Source organism: Bos grunniens, chromosome 26 (genome assembly GCF_055505025.1).
Source record: "Bos grunniens cultivar Pamir isolate PY7600 chromosome 26, Bosgru_T2T1.0, whole genome shotgun sequence".
NCBI classification, from domain to species: domain Eukaryota; kingdom Metazoa; phylum Chordata; class Mammalia; order Artiodactyla; family Bovidae; genus Bos; species Bos grunniens.
Genome location: NC_141190.1, coordinates 37,891,238 through 37,916,029, shown reverse-complemented (window position 1 = coordinate 37,916,029; position 24,792 = coordinate 37,891,238). Strand labels below are relative to the sequence as shown.

The 24,792-nt window shown below is 42.8% G+C and overlaps 1 long non-coding RNA gene across 1 annotated transcript; it reads left to right on the top strand.

Moving 5' to 3' along the window:
- The first annotated feature begins 1,357 nt into the window (after positions 1 to 1,357).
- LOC147344401 (uncharacterized) lies at positions 1,358 to 23,196 on the top strand. Its single transcript, XR_015155390.1, has 3 exons — positions 1,358 to 1,537; positions 17,102 to 17,156; positions 22,825 to 23,196. It is a non-coding gene; the product is annotated as an uncharacterized LOC147344401 (long non-coding RNA).
- The last annotated feature ends 1,596 nt before the right edge of the window (positions 23,197 to 24,792 follow it).

Here is a 24,792-nt window from a genome sequence, read left to right as displayed (position 1 = left end):
AAATGCTTCCTTCAGTAATCACATTACTCAAAGATAACTATTAACATTTGTTGTATATTTTTCAACACTTTTTCTATGTTTTAAAAAAACATGCATTTTAACTCAAACTTTAGTGCTGAATTCTGTGTTTAAGGTGCAAGCTTTATAGCTGTTGATTCAGCTTTAGTTTATTGTTCTCATACTCTATTGACTTTTAATGAACTTCATCAGACAAGGACCAAGAATGGGATGTTAAAAATATCCAATTCAAAAATCAGTCTATCAGTTTTGTATTGTATTCTAATAGGGTGTGCTCTGTATATTTTAATTTTTAATACTTAAAATGTACACAAACTTTACTTTAAGTTAAAGATATACTTTAATTGTACATTGTAGATTTTTAAAAATCTTGACGGTATTCTACATAATATGAAGACTTTAAAATTATTTTTCTTGTCTCTCTAGGAGCAGAAGATTATTTGGAGGAAAAAATAGAATTCAGAAGATATATTAAGAACTGTGACTTTTGCCAACATAGAATGACCTCTTTCAGCTCAACTGAAATTTTGTTGTTGTTGCTTGAATTGGACTTTGAGGCTAAAACTTCTACCCTTGGCTTATTTTATTTTATTTTATATTTGCTTGCTAGTTTTGCTCCTTTGCTTATTTTTAAACAAACTGTAGGGTATTTTGTTTTTGTTTCAGGGTAGGGAGGATAGTAGGAAGAGAGATGGATTTTGTTTTTTTAACCCAATTAAGGTCTTCATCTTTCCTAAAGGAGTTAAGCATTCATTTTTACTGATTTGAGTTCAATAATATGATACCTACATCTCTGTTTATGCTTGTTTTTAAACTTATTTTTGCTCTAACTTTGCTCTGTGAACAAGATCTGGCTGGTCTTTTTCCTCTAGGTAGGGATTCTTAATCTTGATTCTCAGACCCCCTTGAACATCAGGTTTCTGAAGATTTCCTGAGATAGGGCAAAACTTGTGTGTGTGTGTTTGCGGGGGAAAGATCCACACTTCTCCTTACCTTTTCCTCCCCTCAAACCACCAATACATTCCCCTCTTGACTTTCACCTGCTGAGAAAATAGAAGCCATCGGAAGAGAATGTATCCCACCATCACCACCTAATTTGCCCACCTACCTGTTTGGGACCCACTGATCGGAAGGTTGTGGAAGAGGAGGGAGCCTCTGTTTGAGAAGCTCTGGGAGAATGGATCCTCAGGGCGAGAAAGCGGAGAATGTTTGGGAAGACGTGGTGGATGCAGAAGGCTGCCAAGGCTGGCCCACTCTGAGTCTGGGGAGCACACAGAAAAGGGGGTGGGGGTGGAGGGGGCGGGAGGGGATGATGTCAGCTGGGGTAGGTACTGGGCCCTCCTGGATGAGGTTTTAGGAGATGAAGGGAAACCTGGGAGCCTGGGCTCACGTGGCAAGTGAATAAACAGGTGAAAAAGGCCCCGGGGAAGATGATCCCTAAAGCTTCCAGGGCAGATGGCGGCTGAGATGCTGGCGCAGGAGGAGGAGCGGTGTGGGCAGCAGCTCACTGCCAACTCAGGTACAAAGGCCAATGGAGCGGGGTCTTTTAAATAAGTTTTTAAAATTAAAAACACAGCCCCTCTCCTAACTCTACCATCTCAAGAGAGCTAATCCCTTGATTTGGGAGAAAAAAGCAAAACCAAACCTTTCACAGGTGTACAGTTTCCATGTTACAGGGAAGTACGCTGATTATTCTAAAATATTTAAACATTAGATCTATTGCTTGAAGCACCTCTTCCACACCTCTATGTAGCTTTCAGAATTCAACACAGCATGAGACCTCAGTTAGGTGGCTGGACCATAGTTTCCTGAAATGTTCCCAAACATGGGACACTTGTCTCATTTGGCATCATGAGATGGAGCCGAGCAAACCTGTCTGAGCGCACAGCCTCTCAGCCATCAGGAACGTGCCTAAAAAGCAACCACCTCCGCGACATCCTGCAGCCGCCCTCCGAGCGCCCCCTCTGTTCCAGGACTAACCTGGCACTGTCGTCCCCTCACTGGACACGTGGACATTCAGGGCTGTCTGCTCAGTTGCTCAGAACCCACTTGACCATCTGCAGTGGAGCTGGGGTGAGACAAGGCTCAAGGGTCTGGCGTCTGCTGGGGAAAGCGGGTCCCATGAGCTGAGATGTTCCCAAATCCAGCAATAACATGCCCAGAGTGCCAGGCAGGCAGGAACATATAGAGGCTACCCTGGTGTGTGATGTGGCTGAAAATGAAGACACACAAAGTGGCCCTTGGATCATGTCATTTGGGGAAAAAAAATTCAATATTTTCATTTATTTTATTTTTTGGCTATAGCATGCACCTTAGTTGCATGGGATCTTAGTTCCCTGACCAGAGATGGAACCCAGTCTCTTGGCAGTGAAAGCAGGGAGCTTAACCACTGGACCACCAGGGAACTCCCTGGAAAAATTTTAAAGCATTTAGAAAATAGTTCCTCTAGATTAATTCATTTTCTTCTTTTTTAATCACTAGTGAGAGAAACCATTTTTCTAGTTTACTTATTCTGGATGTCCATTAAGTTTCATGGGAATTCATTCATTCTTCATCTTGGAATCCCCGGTGCCTAGTAGAATGCCTGGTAGATACTGGATGCTGGACAAACATCTGCTGAATGGGTTGAATGAAGGTCAAGGAGACACTGATGGAGTGGCAGAGCCTATACCTGCCAAGTTCCAGAGCTATGTGCCCCTGCTCGCTGGGCAAGGGCTCCTTGATTCCCTTCAGGCAGATGAACCTCATTTTGCCCCAGGTTCTAACTTATCAAATCCCCATCTCCACTCCAGTCTCTCCCTACCTACTTCCTAGTATAGTAGTTGGATGATAGGAGTAGCCTCCAAGCATGCCCCACTGCCCCCAGCCCCTCCTTACTCCGCATCTGTGCCTCTTCTGTGCCATCTTCCTAAAGCACTATTGCATTGTTGTTCCAAAGTCTTTGCTAATTCTCCATCAGCTGCAGGAAAGACCTCAAATCCATAGTTTTCATAAAGGGCTCTTCACTACCCATCTTACTTCCCTTCTTGGGTTTCTTGCCAAATCACTGCCCTGGTCCCTCACCCCCAGTCCTTTGCCCCGTGTACCCCACACACACGAAAAGCTCCACGGTGCCTGAACACCATGTACTTGCACTGTTTCGCCTTGTTCAGGGATCTCTTCTGCATGGAATGTTTCTCCTGGCCTTGCCCAGTAACGTAAAGATAGAATGCTTCTCTGAATTGTTTGTTGTTTTTTTCTTTTCCTCCTCAATTCCATTCCAGCCTCAACTCCATTGAATTAATAGGTTCTTCATACAAATCTCCTTAGCCTTTATATGTCCTTTCTCCCCTACCAACCTCCCCTGTGTGTGTGTGTGTGTGTGTGTGTGTGTGTGTCTGCCTGTCTGTCTGTCTGAGAACTAGGGGTAAGTTCAGTGCTTGAAACACAGTTGTCACTGAGGCTGGTGTGATTTTGTAGTCAAATGTCGTCTCTCTGGGTCACGCTTTCACCTGTTGCAATACTTACTGACATTTTTCATCAATGTCTGTGTTCTCTTCTTCCACCTACTCCAGGTTGAGCAAAAAAACAAATGCCAAGTCAAACCTTTCCCACGTATTGGCCTAACTTGTACTTTCACAAAGAAGAAAATCTCTCAATTCTGTCTTTGCATGCCATATGACCTCTCAGGAAAAACGAGGCCATTGTGTGGCAGAAGTCAGGAAGGCTTAACGCGGTCTGAATGCCAACCAGGCTATCTGTGTTCGCAATCAGACCTACCATCCCCACACACAGGACGATGTTGGTTTGACCTCAGCAGAAATCAGATCTGCTCTACATGGTGATGATGATAGCAAACATATGGAATTGATTAAATGAATAAATAACCCTACTTAGTTTTGCATAAGAGTATGTGGTACCCAGGTCAAAGATAATCCCTAATTTTTCTATGCATAATAGATTCCAAAGTGTAAACATCACCAGTAGCCTGAACCAAACTAGATGCTTTAAGTCAACAGTCAAAGGTGTGATTGTAAACTCAGAAATATTGACAGTGTTTGTGAATATCACTTCTCTAAATTAGGTGAGAGGTCCGCAGCTGATGTGGGTGCCTAATTTATCTGACATCTCAGTGTCGAGTCTTGGTCAGCCCCAGAAATTTGATCACAGCCTTTCTACTTCTCAGCTGTAGATAATTCTCTAGATTTTTCATCTGCTGTCTTTTGATTTAAAAATGTTGCACAACATCAAATTATCCACCAGAAGCTAGTCATTCCCTGCTAAAACATCTTATTTTTCTCCTTTGAAGTCACAAACATTTAAAGTTTGTTAATGTCTCAAGGCAATACCTGCCTATGAAAGTCTTATCAATTTTATTCCATTCTTTTATTTTGAAAAGTTTTAAGAGGCATTCACTCAGTGACTGCTGGCTGTGGATCATTGAGTCCTTTATTTCTGTCTGAACTGGCTAGATCCAGGCCTTAGAAACCAGAGCCAGGAAGGCTGGGGTGTGCGAGGTAGAGAACGTCTGAGTAACAAGCCATGAAAGGCAGGCAACCAGGGAAGGCATGGTGTCAAAACAGGTAGAGAGTCACTGACCAGGGGGGTCAGCATTAGGAGGGCAGGTGGTAAGATTCAGCAAGATTCCCTATGGTGGTTGAATAGTGCCCCCTCTCCCTTCCAAAAGATACGTCCTGGTCCTAATCCCAGGTCCCTGTGAGTGGGACCTTATTTGGGAATGGGATCTTTACAGATGTTAATTACGTGAAGGATCTCGGAATGAGATCACCCTGGATCTGGGTGGACCCTAAATCCAATGACTGGTGTCATTGAGAGAAAGAAGAGGCAGATCAGAGACACAGAGACTTGAGACTTCCCTGGTGGTCCAGTGGTTAAAATTCTTCACTTCCAATACAGAGGTGCATGTTCCATCCCTGATCAGCGAGCTAAGACCCTACATGCCTCTCGGTCAAAAAACCAAAAAGCATAAAACAGAAATGATGTTGTAACAAATTCAGTAAAGACTTTTAAAATGGTCCACATCAAAAATATCTTTTAAAAAAAGAGAGAGAGAGACTCAGAAGAGAAGGCTACTGAAGACAGAGGCAAAGATTGGAATGACGTGTCTACAAGCCAAGGAATATCAAGGGTTGCTCCCAGCCACCAGAAACTAGAGGAGAGGCATGAAATGGATTATCCCCCAGAGGCTCCAGAGAGAATAATCCTGCTGACACCTTCATTTCCAACTTCTGGCTTCCAGGACAGTGGGAGAATAAAGTCACCGAGTTTTGACAATTTGTCACAGCAGTCGTGGGACACTAAGACACTCCCCCACATACATACGCTCTTTCCATGCACAGAACTCTCCAAACTGTAAGCCTCATGAGGGCAAGGGTTTGGCCTTGCTCGCTCTGCATGCCTAGTCCTAGAGCAGTGGCCAGCGTTTAGCAAGTGCCCAGTCAATATCAGCTGAATGAATGAATCGAATCTCTTGTTCCTGCCTCTCACTAAAATAGATCAGAGCCTTAGTAGTAGACAATGATGGGTCAATCCTTTAGCACAGATTCTGATCATCTTGAGTACAATGAGCCTTTAGAGAAGGTTAAGTAAACTTTTATCATATTTATTTATGTAAATCAGTAAAGGAAAATTATTCTGCTTTATTTCAGCTCAGGTACAATGCTAGAGGCAGATAAAATAGGTTCATGATTTGAATCATTCCATTTTCTTTCTATCAACAAGTATTTCTTAAGCACTCAGACGGTGGTAAGCGTTATCCTGAAAGTAAGGATCCAAGATACAAATAGGAACCTAGGGAACTTTCAGCCTACTGGAAGAGGAAATAGTAGTTGATCAAACAGCAAACTAGTCAGTCATTGCAAATACAGTAAGAGTGATGGAAGGAAGTGCTGTGTACTCTGTCCACAGGTAGCTTGAGGAACGTGTGTCCCTGCAAATAGCCCTCAAGGTCTATGGGGCAAGGGCCACTTCTCCTTTTGCTCACCTCTGTTTTCCTCATACTTAGCTCAGTTCAGGGTCCAGATATGTTTTGTTAATTAAGTAAATAAATAGTATTGCTCTATCATCTACAATCCCAGTCACAGTACTTTCCAGTACTTCCAACAGTCCCTTCCAACTGACTTGCATTATAGGAAGAGGAATGCATCTTTACCATGACCAGAGATAAAGAATAAGTCAGCATCCCCCATTGCCTAAAGTCAATGCAAAGCCACCGACAGTTTGTTCTCAAGGACATGGAAGACTTCACATAGTAAAGGAAACTTCACCTGAGGAGTTGGACCATAAAGAAGGCTGAGGGCTAAAGAAGTGAAGCTTTTGAATTGTGGTGCTGGAAAAGACTCTTGAGAGTCCCTTGGACTACAAGGAGATCAAACCAGTCAATCCCAAAGGATATCAACCCTGAATATTCATCAAAAGAACTAATGTTGAGCCTGAAGCTCCAATAGTTTGGCCACCTGATGTGAAGAGCAGACTCACTGGAAAAGACCCTGATGCTGGGAAATATTGAGGGCAGGAAGAGAAGGGGGTGGCAGAAGATGAGATGGTTAGATAGTATCACTGATTCAATGGACGTGAATTTGGGCAAACTCTGGGAGATAGTGAAGGACGGGGGAGCCTGGCATTCTGCAGTCCATGTAGTCACAGAGTTGGACACAACTTCGTGACTGAACAACAACAACAACATCCAAGGGACCACCAGCATCCTGCCAGACCATCTGCTTCAGCAGCTTCAGGCACCTTCCAGACATGTCTATAGTCACCATCACTGTGAAATGTATGGCATTTGCCAGGCAAAAGACAAGAGACATCAAGGCAAGGTTTTGATTAGATACACTTTTTAAAGTGTTCATTGTTTCTTGTTTTGGTACTACTAGTCCAAAATTGTATGTAGGTAGTTATCAATCAATCCATGCCCTCGTGAGGTACCTACTAAATATAAGGTGTGGTGCTCAAGCCTGAGGAAAACACAGAAGTAGGAGCTGAGATTTCTGTCCTCAAATTAGCTTCTACTTGGGACACATTTACATCTCTGCTCACAGTATCCATTCCCTCTTCTCCTTTCATGAAGTCACTCCTCCCCGACCCTTCAGTCCACGTGCTTCTGGCAGATCTGACTCCACCCCCGCTCGAGATTGGAACACATGGCTTAGATCAAGCTGATGTGTGCAGCATATTGTCCTAACCATGATCAAGGAGCTTTTGAGTGAGAGTGAGGTACCCAGATCTTTCTGTCTCCTACTGCACAGGAAACTGAAAAGTTGGAGCCCTGAGAACCACTGACAGTCACCTTACATCCATGTGGGACTACAGAAAGAAATCAACACCAAAGATATTGAACTAAGGAATATATACTATATACTTAGTTGCTCAGTCTTGTCCGGCTCTCAGAGTCCCCATGGACTGTAGCCCATCAGGATCCTCTGTCTATGGGATTTCCCAGGTGAGAATACTGGAGTGGGTTGCCATTTTCTTCTCCAGGGGATCTTCCTGGCCAAGGGATAGAACCTGCAGCTCCTGCCGCATCTCCTGTATTGCAGGCAGATTCTTTAACCGCCGAGCCACTGGGGAAGCCCTGACCTCAGGAACAGAAAGAGGAAAACTGGATCTCAGGCACAGCATTTGAACTCTGAATTAAGACTTGCCTGAAATCAGAACCCACCCCCTACACTCAGATTCTTTCAGGGATAAGAACCAACAAATTATTTCCTTCTTTGCTTTTTTTCTTAAGTCAGTTTGGTTTGCATTTTCTGTCACTTGCCATCAAAAGAATCTTACCTGACACAGACACAATATGAAAAGGGTGTTAGCAATAAATGCCAAAGGTCAGATAGTATGTCCAGTGTGGGCTACAGATGGAGGTGGCAGAAAAAGAATCTTCTGGGCTCAGTGGGGTGAGCTCATGAGTAGAAGAATGTGGCTGAGAGACCTCCTAGAGGGCAGAGGTGGAGAACAATCTGAGGGAGGCTGGTGTCAGTCCATTGACTGGCTGAACAATGAGTTTGGAATTTAACCTGTGGCCCTTGGATCTTTTGTGCTGAGTAATGACCTATGAGGAGGAAATTGATCCTAAGGATCATCAATTTTGTCAATCAGTTCTCCACACAATTAGGAGAGAGAGACAGATTGGCTTGAAAGGCAACTTAATGCTTTGTTTGTTTATCCATCCTTCGTGGAGGCTTTTAGCACATTAGAGGATACTTTACGTTGTGCTGTTCTCTTTGGAGACAGAACACAAACACAGCAAGGGGCCCTCACCTTGCCCAGGAGGGCAGAGAGTCAGGTGCCTCTACCATTAGCTCAGGAAGACCGCGGCAGCCTGTCAATAACTGTCTAGGCCGCTTTGGGGGAGGCTGGGCCTGATGGTCAACCACTAGGCTGGCTCTGGATAAACCTTAGTCTTGAAATGCATCTGAGACAAGGTGATGGCAATCTGGGAAGCCATCCAGGTCAGAGTGTCCTAAGTTTAGTAACTAAAGAATCCTTAAATAAGAGGTCAGTTTCACTTTCCTAGAAGAGCACAGAGGGTGTACTTAGGCATTTGACTATGGCTCGAATACATTCTATTAAAACCAGGCCTGCAACTGGTTTCTAGAATATTCCTAAGTGAGTCCACTATCACTATGGAGTCCTGTTCACAAATTGGGGGCAGAAGTGGAAAAGTCAAAAGGAATGTTTTTATTCCCTTTTAGTAGATGTGTAGACTCTCTGACTCCAGCCTTGGGGTGATTATCTTTGAACAGCAATTAATTCCAAAGTTATAAAACATATGAGTAAACAGCTCCTTTTCTACATAACTTTCATTTTAATATACCATTACAAGTAGTGAGAAAAAGACCTCCTTGAAGATAAAATTCCAAAGGAGGAGGAAATTGTTTCAGAGGGACTGTCTAACATTTTGTAGGGTTTTAAGAGACTCAAAGTGGTATTATGTGAAAAAAGAAATGCTGGAACATCTGTTATGTTAAGTATAACAACAACAAAACCAAAATAAATCTCTAGTGAAGAAAAAGCCCATAATTGATCATTGTGGGGCTTCTGCCTTCTTGCAAGAGGAACTGACAAAAGCACTGCAGTGGGAACAAGATGGGCAAGAGTAACAATATATGAATGAAGCAATGCCGGCTTATAAGGTCTGCTCGCTCAGTCCTCTTGCGCTTGGCATATTTGTGCCAAGTTCTAAGTCACAAAAGCCACCTCCCAAGGAAACCAGCTGTCAGTCACATACAACTTTGTTCTGTTTTGTTTTCCTCATTGTTTTCAATATAAGTGTTTTTCTATTAATAAGAAAAGTGTGATCTGATTGGTGACAAAAAGTCACACGCACACATACACACATACGTGTTGTCAAGTCAGTTTCTTTCCATTCATTTTAATGCATAGCCATGCCATTCGAGATGAAAAGACTTTAGTCTAATCTGGCTAGATATTAAGAAATAAACAGATGAAATACTAAAATCATAGCAAGTGTTCAAAATCCAGATTGGCTCAGCCTGACTTAGAAAGTTTTTGAATAATTTTCTAAATACAGCTAATACAAGCAAACTTCCATATCCTCAGGAAATAAAATGCCCCTGTTCGGGTTGAATCTGAAGAGTCTTAGCAGCATGTAATGCATTTAGAATTTTTGTGCAACTTTAAAAGATTGGAGGTCTAAATTGGTCTAAGCAGTAACAGCCTGGTGGAGTCTTTACATCTTGAAATCAAAAGCTTCTTAACTAGTTGGTTAGCTAGCATCAAACATCTCCAAGTCAAATGCGATGATGTGTTGTTTTGCCACTTTTAAGGTGGTCTGTCCCTTTTGGAACAGAGTAGCTAAAATGTCAAAAATCTAGTAAATTTAAATAAGAGATTTTTCTAAAAGATCTCTAAACAACTCTGTCATATAGTATGAAAAGAAAGAGTCATAATGGGTTCTATGCCCCTGGCCTAAAATATTCTAAAGATCTAATCCTTGCTGATCTCTCCAAACTCATATTAAGTCACTGGTGCCCTGGCTCACTACCCTTCAGACACAATGACCTTTTATTAGTTTCTCTTAAGCGTCAATTTTTCCTACCACTCCTGTCTGGAATGTTCCTTCCCATTCCTCTCTTTGCAAGGCTAGATTCCTCTCATCAGATTTCAGGTCGGCATCTCCTTTGATGGACCTCTGTTGCATATACCTTCTGAGCATTTCTCACCACTTCCTTTCATAGCGAAATTCAATTTTTCTTTGAAATCAATGACTAAATCTCATTTAGTCAGTGAGACTGTAGATGAAGAGGGCAAACCCTTTCCAGGAAGTTTCAAAGTATTAAACCTAGCTCTGGCCACAGTGATTGGTTCTGACATGTGACTCAAGACTGACCAATGAGGATCAGCCTCTAAAGTCTTTCTAGAGCCAATGAGATAGAGGTGGCTCAGCTGGTAAAGAATCCGCCTGCAATGTGATTTGGGAGACCTGGGTTCGATCCCTGGGTTGGGAAGATCCCCTGGAGAAGGGAAAGGCTACCCACTCCAGTATTCTGGCCTGGGGACTGCCTGCGACATGGGAGTCGCAAAGAGTCAGACGTGACTGAGAAACTTCCTTCCTTCCTTCCTTCCATCCACTGGGTCTGTTAAGTGGGTACCTGGACTTGCAATGGCTATCTTTGACACCACAAGAAGATACTGTCTCGGGAGAGGAAACTGAGGAAGGGTGAGGCAAGGAACCGAAAGGAACAGAGAAGCCAGGTCCCTCCCAGTGACACGGATTAAGGACTCAAGTGCAGCATGATTTCTTTCTTTCTTATCTTCCTTCTTCCTTTTTTTTTTTTTTTACTTATAAAGGCTTGAGTTCATTATTTCTCACTTACAAACCAAAAAATATGGACTATGATCTTCCTCAAGGAGGATACCTTTGGTTTCAGGATACAGAGCAACTGCTTGCCGTCTTCTCATTTTCTTTTAATTACTGGGATTTTTAATCACAATTTGCAATTATTTTGCAGTTTATGATTTGTTTCAGTTTTCTGCCATAAGGTATTAGCTGCATTAGTCTGAAATGCAAAACTGAGGAAGACGTTTTATCTCTAGGCACTAGGAAGAACACGAGCAGGGTCAGGGTCAAATATATGCTTTGTGCAGAAAAAAAAAAGTACAAAAACAGTAAGATTATTAAAAGCAAGATATTAAGAAGTCTTAGAAGTCTGTATCTGCTGCTTCTATAAATGAAGACACTAACATAAGTTAATAACCAATATCTTTATTACAGAAGTGGAACCTTGAATTCCAAACCTTTTTGTGGAGCTCTAACACAGTATAGGTGGTGAACGGTTTCAGTGGTGACAGTTACACTGGATAGTCCAACAAATGAGCCTTAGGCATTGGTGTATAAATGGATTTCTAATAATTCTCTGGTGGTCTACTGGATTGAAGGCCTTATTTAGTTTGGTTTTTGGTTAGATAACTCATTGAGTGAGTCAGGAGGCAGGGAGGATCCCATGAAAATAGCCATGAGTTTTCCTTGCCATCAAGCTGGGAATATTTAGAGGGGAGCTGAGATTTTAGAAACCATCTAAATGCTGTTGTTGGTGGAGTTCTTATAGGGTGCCAAGTAGGGCTGGGGAATTCTCAGCCTCCAGTGCTCTATTAGGGGCTTCCCCAGTGGCTCAGTGGTAAAGAATTCGCTTGCAATGCAGGAGATACAGGAGACCCGGGTTCAATCCCTGGGTCAGAAAGATCCCTTGGAGAAGGGAATGGCAATCCACTTCAGTACTCTTGTCTGGAGACTCTCATGGACAGATGAACCTGGAGGGCTACAGTCCATGGGGTGGCAAAGAGCTGGATACGACTGAAGTGACTTAACACACACACAGTTCTCTGTTAGAGGGGGTTGAGAATTTGCTTGAAATTGACCCATCTGCGTCCCCACCTCCACCACTTGGGAGGGATGGATGAACTGAATAGTCTCATTTCTGTCTTTCTGGGTGAAGTACTAATTCAGGATTCTAATACTTCACATCAGAATAATTTGGGAGCAGGCCAGCTTCCTCTTATAAGCCTGCCCTCACTTCCTACCTGGTTTAATGCTCTGTTGACACTGTTTTTAAATTTTAATAATTTTTTGAATAAGAGGCTCCAAATTTTCATTTTGTATTGAGTCACACATATTATGTATTTGGTCCTGCCTGGGGGAGGAGAAAGAAAGCTGAGCACCAAAGAATTGATGCTTTTGAACTGTGGTGTGGGAGAAGACTCTTGAGAGCCCCTTGGACTGCAAGGAGATCCAACCAGTCCATCCTAAAGGAAGTCAGTCCTGAATATTGATTAGAAAGACTGATGCTGCAGCTGAAACTCCAATACTTCAGCCATCTGATTCGAAGAACTGACTCATTGGAAAAGATCCTGATGCTGGGAAAGACTGAAGGCGGGAGGAGAGGGGATGACAGAGGATGAGATGGTTGGATAGCATCACCGACTCAATGGACATGAGTTTGAGCAAGCTCTGGGAGTTGGTGATGGACAGGGAAGCCTGGCGTGCTGCAGTCCATGGGGTCGCAAACAGTCAGACACGACTGAGTGCCTGAACTGAACTGAACTGAGGGAGGAGAATATATGGAAAGGCAGATCCCCAGGCCTTTCCCCAAAACATCTGACTCAGAGGGTCTTGCATAGGTCTTAGAATCATCTTTGCTACGCACAGCATGTAAGTGAGCACCCTTTGGAACATTGCTAACTATACCCAGGGAATTTCAATCAATTTTCCAAAGAAAAGCTAAGATTTGAGAGCACAGAAAAGGCAGGCTTCAGCATTTTCAAAAAAACAGGCCAGGCCTTAGTTTCCAGGGTCCCCTGAACACACCTTCTTTCTGCCTTAGCTCTGCCATTTCTCTAAGGGTTAATGCAGTGCTTAGAAATCCTTAGATCTCTAGATTTTCAAGAGGTCCCTTCTAGAGAAACTCAAAAATGCTTAGATTGCTGTCATCTGTTGTCCAAAATGAAGGGCTTAAGTGCGTCTAAATCCATGGGCTAAATGAATCCCATGGTAACTAAGAGCAACAGCTAATATAAAAGAACAGTCCTTTCCAGACCCCTTCTTTAGCAGACTTCACTAATCATGGCCCCAGACACCACTAATCAATCACACCATGCATTTCCACACAGCCCTGGTGTGGCCCTAGACCACACTCTCAATCCAGGCAGCCTTCACCAATGAACTAAACTTGACAATGTTGGTAAAAACCATTTCCCAGGTATATCAATTGGGACCAAGAATGGGGAACTAAGGCTAAGTGAGTATAAATGAGTTACTTTTTTTTTTCCCCCAGGTAAATGAGAACCATTAAAAGGGTCACTCCTTTTGAGGATAAATTTACTTACCAGCTGCCTGTGTTGAAAATAAACAGAAACCCAACACTTTCAGGGGAATGATACTATCACTGTCCCGCCTTCCCTTGGGGTAGGTAAAACTGGGGGGCCTCGAAGTAACTTGACCACATTAGATAGGAAAAGTACTGGCTAATTTTCATGAACATCATTAGCTCAGTTTAACCAATTGTATGAGGGAAACTCTGCATGTGGATGGGTTTTGGGGGCTTCTCCTTTTAGCTAAATTCATTAACTCCATGCTTCTAGAGGGAAGTGAGAAATTTGCATCCTTATTAAGCCTGAGGTAGTACTGCCTCACCTCTGAGATCAGGATCTCATTAAGACACAACAGCACATCTTGAGAACTGTCTCACCAAACTGCTGTTCCTCTGAACTGGGCTTTTGGTTTAAAAATGTCACACGTACTAAAACTCACTTGAAAGTATATTAAATTCCAAGACCCTGCAGTTGGTTAGAGAGGGGATGTATACCTGCTGGCTAATTCTGGGATCCAGAGTTCAGCTTCCAACCACGGAATTATTGAGCACTTCATCAGGGTACAAGCGATTTCTCTCAAACACAAGTGGATCCAGCCACTTCTTTACAACATGTTGGGAGATGGGGGTGGGGGTAGAGGGCTAGGATGCAGTCAACCCAGCCTTTCCAGAGGCATCCTTGGAGCTTTATAGCTTTTGCAGTGATAGTGTTTGAAATGGAAAAGCAGTTCCTCCAAACAAACAAACAACAGCAAAAGTCCCTTTGTTACTTTCTATAATGTCCTACATATGGCTACAATGTTCTAAAGATTGCAAAGTTTTGCATCCAAGATGTGCATTGTGTTAAGAGCAAAGATAGAAGGATGGTCACAGGGACAAAGACACATGAGCAGCAGAGTATGGTAAATTGCAGGCAGGAAGTTGCTCAAGCTGTGAAATCCATCACCTAGACAGTGTTTAACTTTAGAAGAAAGAGGAAATATTTCCCCCAAACAGCTGCACCAAAAATCCCTGTGATATATGCATATGCAAATATATAGAAGGTCTGGAAGGGAGCAGTACCCCTTACCCCCACTCCCACTAACACACAAATATGAAAGTGGCCATCTTGAGCATGGGGACCTGTGTTAGGAATGACACTCAATGAGAGTTTAGGTCTTTTCATGCTTCCATTTTTCTCAAGGGAAATGGACTCAGGTATGAGTTAAGAAGAGGGTGGCAGAGGCTGAGATGGTTAGATAGCATCACCAACTTCATGGATATGAATTTGAGCAAACTCCAGGAGATAGCAAAGGACAGGGAAGCCTGGCATGCTGCAGTCCACAGGGTAGCAAGGAGTGGAACAGGACTTAGTGACTGAACAATGAGTTGTGAAATTAAAAAATCACTTTCAAAAAACATTTACTGTGATCTTCAGATGGACATTTCATATCAAAAGCCTTCCTTTACCTACTGTCATGCTGGGTTTTACAGAAAATTTTAAAAGATACAGTGCCTACAATTTATAACATGTGACAAAGATGAGCCAGTGTGCTGGGTTCCAGATGGTTGGATGTTATAAAGGCAGCTTGCCAACCAAACAGACACTTGAACTCTGGTCTCTTAAGCTGTGCAGGTGCCTGGTGGAGAAGGAGAGAGGAGGAGGCTGATGGATCTGGTGGAGGGGTTTAGGGGTTCTAGATGCAGCTGTGGAGGCAGCTGGAATCAAAGACCCCACCCTGAGGGTCTTGGCAGGACTTGATGAGAGTCTGTCCGGCAGCAGGAGAGAACTGAGGAAATGATAGAAGGTGATGGAAGGATGGGAGAGATGTGTCCACAGAGCTGTCTGGGGGTGACTCAGAGATGATACTCTGGCTTTAAGTTGAGGACACCTGGAAACCTGGTAATACCATCAATATCACCATGTGGAAAAGGAGCTTTGGGAAGTTGAAGGGGACAGAGAAGCCAAGAGGTAACAGCAAGGATGTTTTCAAATTGTGGTGTTGGTGAAGACTCTTGAGAGTCCCTTGGACTGCAAGGAGATCAAACTAGTCCATTCTAAAGGAAATCAGTCCTGTATATTCACTGGGAGGACTGATGCTGAAGCTGAAGCTCCAATATTTGGCCGCCTGATGTGAAGAGCCGACTCATTGGAAAAGACCCTGATGCTGGGAAAGACTGAAGGTAAGAGGAGAATGGGGCAACAGAGGATGAGATGGTTGGATGGCACCACTGACTCAATGGACATGAGTTAGAGCAAGCTCCGGGAGATGGTGATGGACAAGGAAGCCTGGCGTGCTGCAGTCCGTGGGGTCACAGAGTCAGACACAACTGACTGACTTTCATTTTCACTTTCAAACCCATACAAAGTGTATGCTGCAGTAACTCAGAGTGAAGAATACTGATATTGACTTTATTCCCCACAGCTTATGGTGTGCTGTGCTGTGCTTAGTCACTCAGCTGTGTCCAGTTCTTTTCGACCCCATGGACTGTGGCCCTCCTGGCTCCTCTGTCCATGGGGATTCTCCAGACAAGAATACTGGAATGGGTTGCCATTCCCTCCTCCAGGGGATCCTCCTGACCCAGGGATGGAACCCAGGTCTCCCATATTGCAGGGAGAAGAGTTTATGGCGTATATTCCTCCAAACCATGATGGGATTAGCCTTCTCAAAAGTCAACAGAATTTCCTACTCAGGGCTTCAGTCTTGTGTGAAAATAAGCTGTCAATTGGCTGGGGGTGGATAAGAATATAAATATTATACATGAAGATGCATATATAATATTTATATCAGCACCAAACAGGTTAATCATATGTAGCCATAAGAAATCTATATAACTTCCTCTCCATGAAGTAATACAATCGCATTATCTTCAGAATTACTCAGATTTCCTCATTAGATGCCATTTCCAGTTAGGAAAGGAAAATAGGAGAAATCAGGTAAAATACAGATATCTGACATTTTTGCTCACTCAACAGACCAGTGAAATCTCTGCGAGCTCATTCAGATATTGTACTCTCATGAAATCAATGGAACTCATTGCTCAGGCTGTCATGTCTGCAGGTTATGTCTGTATTTAAGAGGCTTAAATATTTATCAGTATTTTTATTGAGTCATTTTAAAATTAGCTTCTGCTGTTGTATATCATTCAGAGGAGAGCTGCCCATCACGACAAAATTGGGGATATTCTCCCATTTCATCCTTTGCCCTCTCTCCACCCTGACCCTCACCGGGAAGTGTGTGTTCCTGAAGAAAAAGCCTCAAGGATGTCAAATATGCAATTGTATTATCTCTGAAGATAAACACGAGGGGGCATGCAATAAAAACTGTGCTCAAAACCCATGGTAAAGCTGCTAAAAGAGGATTACTCTTTCTCTTTTTTCTCTCAGGCAGAATGATTCTAATTGTGAAGATAGCTCTGTTTTCATATACATTTATGTTTTGTAAGCCTTTGGTAAATAGGATATTATTAGAAATAATTTAATGTACATGAGGCAATGAAAATAGATTAGCACCTCTCTCATTCAGCCATCGCTGCATTTAATGTAAAGATCATGTTGATATTGTAGATCTTCATCTTTGTGCATGAACAAATATGTGCATTTAAGGTTGAAATATTAATAAAAAGTCTAGAGCAAAATAATATAGCATAACAAATAGAGCTGGCAGCTCTTCAATGCCTACTATGTTCCAGGTGCTGTATAAGATTTAAAAATCCATTATATTGTTATATCTCACAGTTGTTTGAAAGTATGTGTTATCCCTCTCTCTCTCTAACAGATGCGTCAACCGAGACTTAGAATGGTTAACTGACTTGCCCAAGATCACCCCACTGGTGAGTGTCAAAGCTGAGATTCAATTCTAGATCTAGGTCCCAAAAGTCAAAGTCCATGCTCTTTCTATTCCATTTCCCGTGCCTCTCCATTGTAAAGAGGAATTTCCAAAGCACTCATGGGCTTCTTACTCCTTGCATTTGATTATCTTACATTTCCAGATGTTTCCAGTAGGAATATCCTCAAAACACACACGTCCTTTGGTCAATGCTTTTGGACCACCCCCCCCAGAGTTTGTTCAACAAGGCACCTTCACCATCAAAATGTTCTCAATCTTGAATGGACTGAAGAAGCCAAGTCATCGCTGGGTAGGAAAGGGTAGAGACATCATCCTCACAGCTGTTCCCAGATGCTCTTTACCCAGTTCTACTCGGCTGTCACGGTTACCTCCATCAATAGTGACCATCTGATTCTTTCTGCTTACTCCAGAAGGAATAGAATGTATCCAATTCCAATTGCTGTTCATTTTTCCTAGACTTGAGCATATTTGTAAATAAATGCACTTAAGAACATACAGATAGGCAACAAACAAAAAAAATCTGTCTTTTGCTACCTTTGCTTAGTGACCGAAAATGCCTAACTAGACCTTCACTCTTGCCAAGCCAGTTTTGAATATATTTACAAGGATATGAATGCCCATTATTTCACTTAAATATAGATTATGAATACTGACAAATACTTTTATTCAAAGATTTTGATCACTTGGGGATTATATTTCATCCTAGGACTCAACCTTTTTCGACTTCCACAACTTTCAAACATACGTTCCCACAAAACCAGAGTTTCATAAAAATGTACTAAATAACCTTAAAGCCCTTTATGAATAATTATGAGTTTTTACATTTTTGTGAATCTGCATATTAATTTTGTCCCATAAATAAAACATGAAGCAAAAATCCAGCATGCTGAGTGTCAGGGGGATAGAAGATGAGAAGGAAGGATAATTATCAGTTTAATGTGGGAACATGCTTAACCTAAAAGATTACCTCCAAAATTGGTGACATCCTAAGTATACATAATACACAAGGATGTTTTCATTTAAATAAAAAGGGGGAAAGATTTGCACTGAGTCTCTGCCATTTTCACAGCTCTCTTGGCAGCTCGTGGTTGAAAAGGCAATTGTCAGAATTTTTATTTGCTTGGGATTAGTCCTCACATATTTAGTTTTTTTCTTCCCTGAACACTGTGGGCTTCAATGCCATATAATTCACATTCTTGTATTTGGTGTGTATTCCTTGTCATTCATTTGTAGCTATAGATTTTCTTAGGGGACTAATAATGAAAGGCCACTGGTAACTAAATTGACTGCACTTTATCCACTCTCAGACCTTGTGCATTTAAAGGGCAGGAGGAGACAGAGCTGGTGCCCAGATGACTCCAAGTCACTTATGCTCAAAGTTCCTGGGGTGGTAGCCTATGGGTGAATATTGTGGGATCCATGAATATCTCTTCCAGAATAAGATGCTCCTGGATGCCGTGATCATGCCTTTAGCCAATTTTCAAATAAGAAAGATGACTAACCCAAGACTCTGTGCGCATGCCAGGCCTCTCAGATCATGAAAACTTGTCTATCTAAGGTACCCACCTCTGAAATGCATTTCTCTGAAGCTCCAAAATCTGCCATGTTTATAAATGTCATCTGAGAAGGTCTCAAAGTTTTCTACAACTTTTACCAATCACACTGCCTCCATAATTCAGACTAGCTTATCAGCCAAACTCAGATTGTCACCAGAGGAGGCCTCTCTCTCCAGACTCCAAGCCACCTTCCCCAGGATGTCTGATTGCCAGACTCATGTGAGGTGGGAATGGACTTTGCCAAGGGAATTTTGCTGCTTGCTTGGTTAAAAACAGTGCCAAAGACTTGGTGAAAGCTTTAGAAGGTCAAGCTGAGTCACAATGATGGTACCATTAGTGTTAGTCGCTCAGTCGTGTCAAACTCTTTGCAGCCCCATGGACTGTAGCCCACCAGGTCCCTCTGTCCATGGGATTCTCCAGGCAAGAATACTGGAGTGGGTAGCCACTTCCTTCTCCAGGGGATCTTCCTGACCCAGGGATTGAACCTGGATCTCCTGCATTGCAGGCAGATTCTTTACTACTGAAGCATCAGAGAGGGTCCCATAATGGTACTATGGATCCCCATACTTATTTTAAAAATGTTCTTTTCTAAAACAACTTCTACTTAAAACATCCTTTCCCCCCATTTCCTGATTTCCACAGAGCTGTCTGAAGCAGATGCTAAGAATACCTTAATGCAGATGGAGACACTGAGGCAGGTTTCCCCAAAGCCATAGAAGTTGATAGAGTTTCAAGGGCTCACAGGTCTCATACAAAGGTGTGCAATTACTAACACTCTACCACTAGCCTAGCCACCCTTATTTTCTCTTTCAATTTTTCCTCTTTCCTCCTCTCTTATTTTTTCTGTTCCATTTGCCCAATTTTAAGGAGTTGGAATGCATAAAAGTTTGGGGAAATAATAGTTTAAAATATAATAACACAGACTAGTAACTCAATCCCACTGACTCTGCTTACTCCTAACAGTAAAACCTGCTCTTTGCTCATTTGCACAACCAACACAGAATCAATACAGAAATCAATATCCATAGGGAACTTCTCACAAGAAGCCAACAGATTGGTGAGCTAGTGTTAATGTTCAATAAAATATACTTAAGTTTGGCAAAAGGATTCTAAGATTTGACCTCCTTTCCAAATAGATTCTAATCCCACCACAGTTCCATATTTCCTGAGCACCGAGGGCTTGTTCTTTAATCTGTTAGAACCTCAGTTTCCTTATCTGTAAAGTGGGGATGCCTAGAAGAGAGCTATGGAGATTAGAAATGAAGTAAGCCGTGACCTGTGAGTAGCTCTGTCTCTCTGATGGCTACTTATGCTAGAGTTTCCTGGTGAAAGACCTTCTCCTTGAAATAGGGGTAGGTTCATTATTCAACTCATTTCTTTTTGAAGACCTTCTAGTTTCTGGCACTGTGCTTCGTGTGAGAGTCAGAAGGCAGCCAAGGAGACAGAGAGACATGTAACCCATCAGAAGTCAATGCCCTCCTGGTTTAATCCCAGTAAGGATGGGGATCTGAATTCTTCTTTAGGGACATGGGACAGGCTGTGAAGAAGAGAGTACCTTAAACAGAGTCTTGAAGCCTGAGTAGGGCTTTCCCCCAGGAGGGAGGAGACAAGAGGACAATCTGGCAGAGAAAACAGACAATCAAGGTCACGGAAGTGCAAAGGTCCCTGCATTCTGGAAGGTAGCACCCAGCATCCTGTCATTCAGTAGACATGTACCAAGGCTCTACGGAGTACCAAGCACTCTCCATCTTCCGGGAATGGCAGTGACAGCAAGGGCCCTGCTCTCTGGGAGCTTACAGACCATTGAGGATGCAGACACTGAACAATAATGAGAAAACAGAAGAAGACAGGTCATGAACTGATGCTGGCAGATGGAGTGGAAGTGATCAGGGACTGCTTCAAGTGTCCGTCCAACTTGTAAAGATGACATTTAAGCTGAGACCTACTTGAAAGAGCAGCAGGGGCCATGAGAAGATCAAAAACTGAGGATTCCAGGATGAAGGAGCAGCTTCTCCAAAGGCCTGAAGCCTGTCTACAGAATGCAAAGAAGGGTAAATATCTACTGAGACTGGGTTCAAGAAAAATTCCATAAAGAAGAAGTAAAGGTACCACTAACTGATCCAGAAATTTAAAAGAGGTTAGAAGTTTGCAATTTTGGGGAAATCACCTATCCAGAAACTCCTTACAAATGTCAAGCAACAACTAATAATTTTGACTACCAAGATTTCCTCTTTTTCTTTGGTCCTCTCACATTAAAAAGCAAGAAACTGCTTGTCATTAAACTTGAAAGTTCATAGAATATATAAATTCGAACTACTCATATGCCCAATAGGTTCTAGTCATTGAAAAACTTAACAGGTACCAGTAAAATGGGTCTGGATACTGTGAAAGTGGAGAGTGAAAAAGTTGGCTTAAAGCTCAACATTTAGAAAGCAAAGATCATGGCATCTGGTCCCATCATTTCATGGGAAATAGATGGGGAAATAGTGGAAACAGTGTCAGATTTTATTTTGGGGGGCTCCAAAGTCACTGCAGATGGTGATTCCAGCCATGAAATTAAAAGACACTTAACTCCTTGGAAGGAAAGTTATGACCAACCTAGATAGCATATTCAAAAGCAGAGACATTACTTTGCCAACAAAGGTTCGTCTAGTCAAGGCTATGGTTTTTCCAGTGGTCATGTATGGATGTGAGAGTTGGACTGTGAAGAAGGCTGAGCGCTGAAGAATTGATGCTTTTGAACTGTGGTGTTGGAGAAGACTCTTGAGAGTCCCTTGGACTGCAAGGAGATCCAACCAGTCCATTCTGAAGGAGATCAGCCCTGGGATTTCTTTGGAAGAATGATGCTAAAGCTGAAACTCCAGTACTTTGGCCACCTCATGCGAAGGGTTGACTCATTGGAAAAGACTCTGATGCTGGGAGGGATTGGGGGCAGGAGGAGAAGGGGATGACAGAGGATGAGATGGCTGGATGGCATCACGGACTCGATGGACATGATTTTGAGTGAACTCCGGGAGTTGGTGATGGACAGGGAGGCCTGGTGTGCTGTGATTCATGGGGTTGCAAAGAGTTGGACACGACTGAGCGACTGAACTGAACTAAACTGAACTGTCCAAACTCAGAGACTTGATTTTATAGAGTGATAATTCTTTTTAATTTCATGATAACTATTCTCTACTTTTTGTTCTTAAGCCAGACTTTAGAGTGGATTGATCATGGCAATGCTAGGTCTCTTCAATGAGTGAGCTGCCAACTCAATGTATTAGTAAAAAGGAAGGTTCTTAAAGATCTGAGTTGAGAAAAGAATTTAGAATTTTAATGGAGTCTTCCCCATCCAGGTTAAGGGGGTGGTACTGAGTAAAGAAGAATCTTCATTAAAACTTTTTAAACATTTACGCTCTTGTTTATAAGTCTGTCACTTAATTATAATTAATAAATGATACAATAAGTAGCAAAATTCCTTCTTTTGTCTACATTGTTGACCTCATTGCTCAAACCCCCTTACTGAATCCACATTTTGTTGACAACACACAAATCAGATTTGGTCTGACTTCTCTCCTTGTATTCTAAAACAAATCTATGAGGATGAGACTTTTGGTTTCTGCAGCCAACATTTGAAAACTCTAATAGATTGCCAAGGCTATCTATGTCAGGACGAACAAAAAGGCAAAATTTTGGCAATATGCTTGCCCCTGTCACATTAAAACAAAATCCAAAATGCATCACAGAACTTAACAGAATCAACAGATATTATGCTTCATTTGGAAGGGCCTGGGGCTGTATTATTTTTCCCCTCCTAAATCATGGTATTTTCTGTTAAACCTTGTAGTTAACAGCTTAAGATAATTCTGCCAGGTGTAGGACTTACATAAATGCATGGACTGTATGTCACAAACTCAGCTGCAGTTTAAATTATTAGGTAAACTCTTTTCTCGGAGCTCCCACTCTTGAAAATCCACAGCAAAAAGAGGAGGCCAGCTGCCCACACTACAAGGAGACACTCTCATTAGATGTCATTTGCATCCCATCAGCCACCAAGCAGTGGGTCAGTCATTGCCTGTCAGGCGTTCAATTCATTCTTGTTGTGTTAATTAGCAGAGAACTAAGGAGTTAATGAAGATCTTATGATCTGCGGTGACTCATCTGGTTGTTTCGGAGGAATCGCGGGATTGGACCACTTGGGCTCACTTCGGATCCTCTGAGCAGAGCTGGAGGGAGGCTGCCAAGCGAGCCTTTGGAGGGGCGCTCTCAGAGGCCTTTGGCATGGTGGGCTTTGTTAGCTCAAGATTAGAAGGAGTTAATTGCTTCAAGATTGCTGGGAGATTAGGTTACTGGGTGGGATGTATCTATGTAAGCATATGTCAGCACTAGTTAGAAGATAGGAGACGCTTATTTTAATAAACTTATGAAAAGAAGAATTAATTTGTCATTACATTGGAAATCTTATTTTATTAACTTAATTTGAGAATGTAAAGCTGTCTGAAACGCTGGTTTTTCACTCGCTTTCCTTCTGAATATGGATGAATCACAGATTCGCTGGTGTGCAACACTTTTCATTCAGAGGTTTGTTTTTTTTTTCTGGAGGATTTTTTTTGCTGATGGCATCTGGCTCTGGGGGAGTGGGATGGTTACAGTGACCTCTGGGTTCTCTTCTTGTGGTGGGTGGAACGTGGCCTCTCAGCCCATTGGCAGTCCTGTCAAGGGAAGACAATCTGCTTCTGTCTATGCTGCTTCTTCCCCTCTGAGCGCTGGTTGTATACAAATGATGTCCGTGCTCCATGACCATGGAAGAGAGTGGGGAAGAGGGTATAGGAGGGAACCGTAGGGACCAGTCTCTGAACTAAAGCCATCAAAGATGTTTCCTTTTTTAAACTTTTTATTTTGCATTGGGAGATAACCAATTTAGTAAAGAATCCACCTGCAATGCAGGAGACCCAAGTTCGATCGCTGGGTCGAGAAGATCCCCTGGAGAAGGAAATGGCAACCCACTCTAGTATTCTTGCCTGGAAAATTCTATGGACAGAGGAGCCTGGTGGGTGACAGTAACCTGGTGAGCCACTGGTGGGCGAGCAAGCCAACTGCAGCCTGCCAGGCTCCTCTGTCCATGCGATTTCCTAGGCAAGAATACTGGAGTGGGTTGCTGTGCCCTCATCCAGGAGGTCTTCCAGACCCAGGGATCGAACCTGGGTCTCTTACATCTCCTACATCGACGGGTGGGTCCTTTACCACTAGTGCCACCTGGCAAGTCCCAAATAGCTCCTATCTAGATGCTAGTACCATGAACCACCCACCTCTCTGCATCCAGGGAAGCTCAGAAGTTTCAGTCAAGTCCAAGAGAGATGGCACTTTGCAGAGGGGCCTGTACTTGGACTAGACCTTGCATCCTCCTCCCCCTGGATTAACGCTGCTCTGGGTGAGCTACATGGAGCTGCTGAAACCTACTTGATTGGTGTTTTACAACTCAGACCAAAACTCAGTTCAGTTCAGTTGCTCAGTCGTGTCCAACTCTGCGACCCCATGAATCGCAGCATGCCAGGCCTCCCTGTCCATCACCAACTCCCGGAGTTCACTCAGACTCATGTCCATCGAGTCAGTGATGCCATCCAGCCATCTCATCCTCTGTCATCCCCTTCTCCTCCTGCCCCCAATCCCTCCCAACATCAGAGTCTTTTCCAATGAGTCAACTCTTCGCATGAGGTGGCCAAAGTACTGGAGTTTCAGCTTTAGCATCATTCCTTCCAAAGAAATCCCAGGGCTGATCTCCTTCAGAATGGACTGGTTGGATCTCCTTGCAGTCCAAGGGACTCTCAAGAGTCTTCTCCAACACCACAGTTCAAAAGCATCAATTCTTCAGCACTCAGCCTTCTTCACAGTCCAACACTCACATCCATACATGACCACTGGAAAAACCATAGCCTTGACTAGACGGACTTTTGTTGGCAAAGTAATGTCTCTGCTTTTGAATATGCTATTTAGGTTGGTCATAACTTTCCTTCCAAGGAGTAAGCGTCTTTTAATTTCATGGCTGCAATCACCATCTGCAGTGATTTTGGAGCCCCCAAA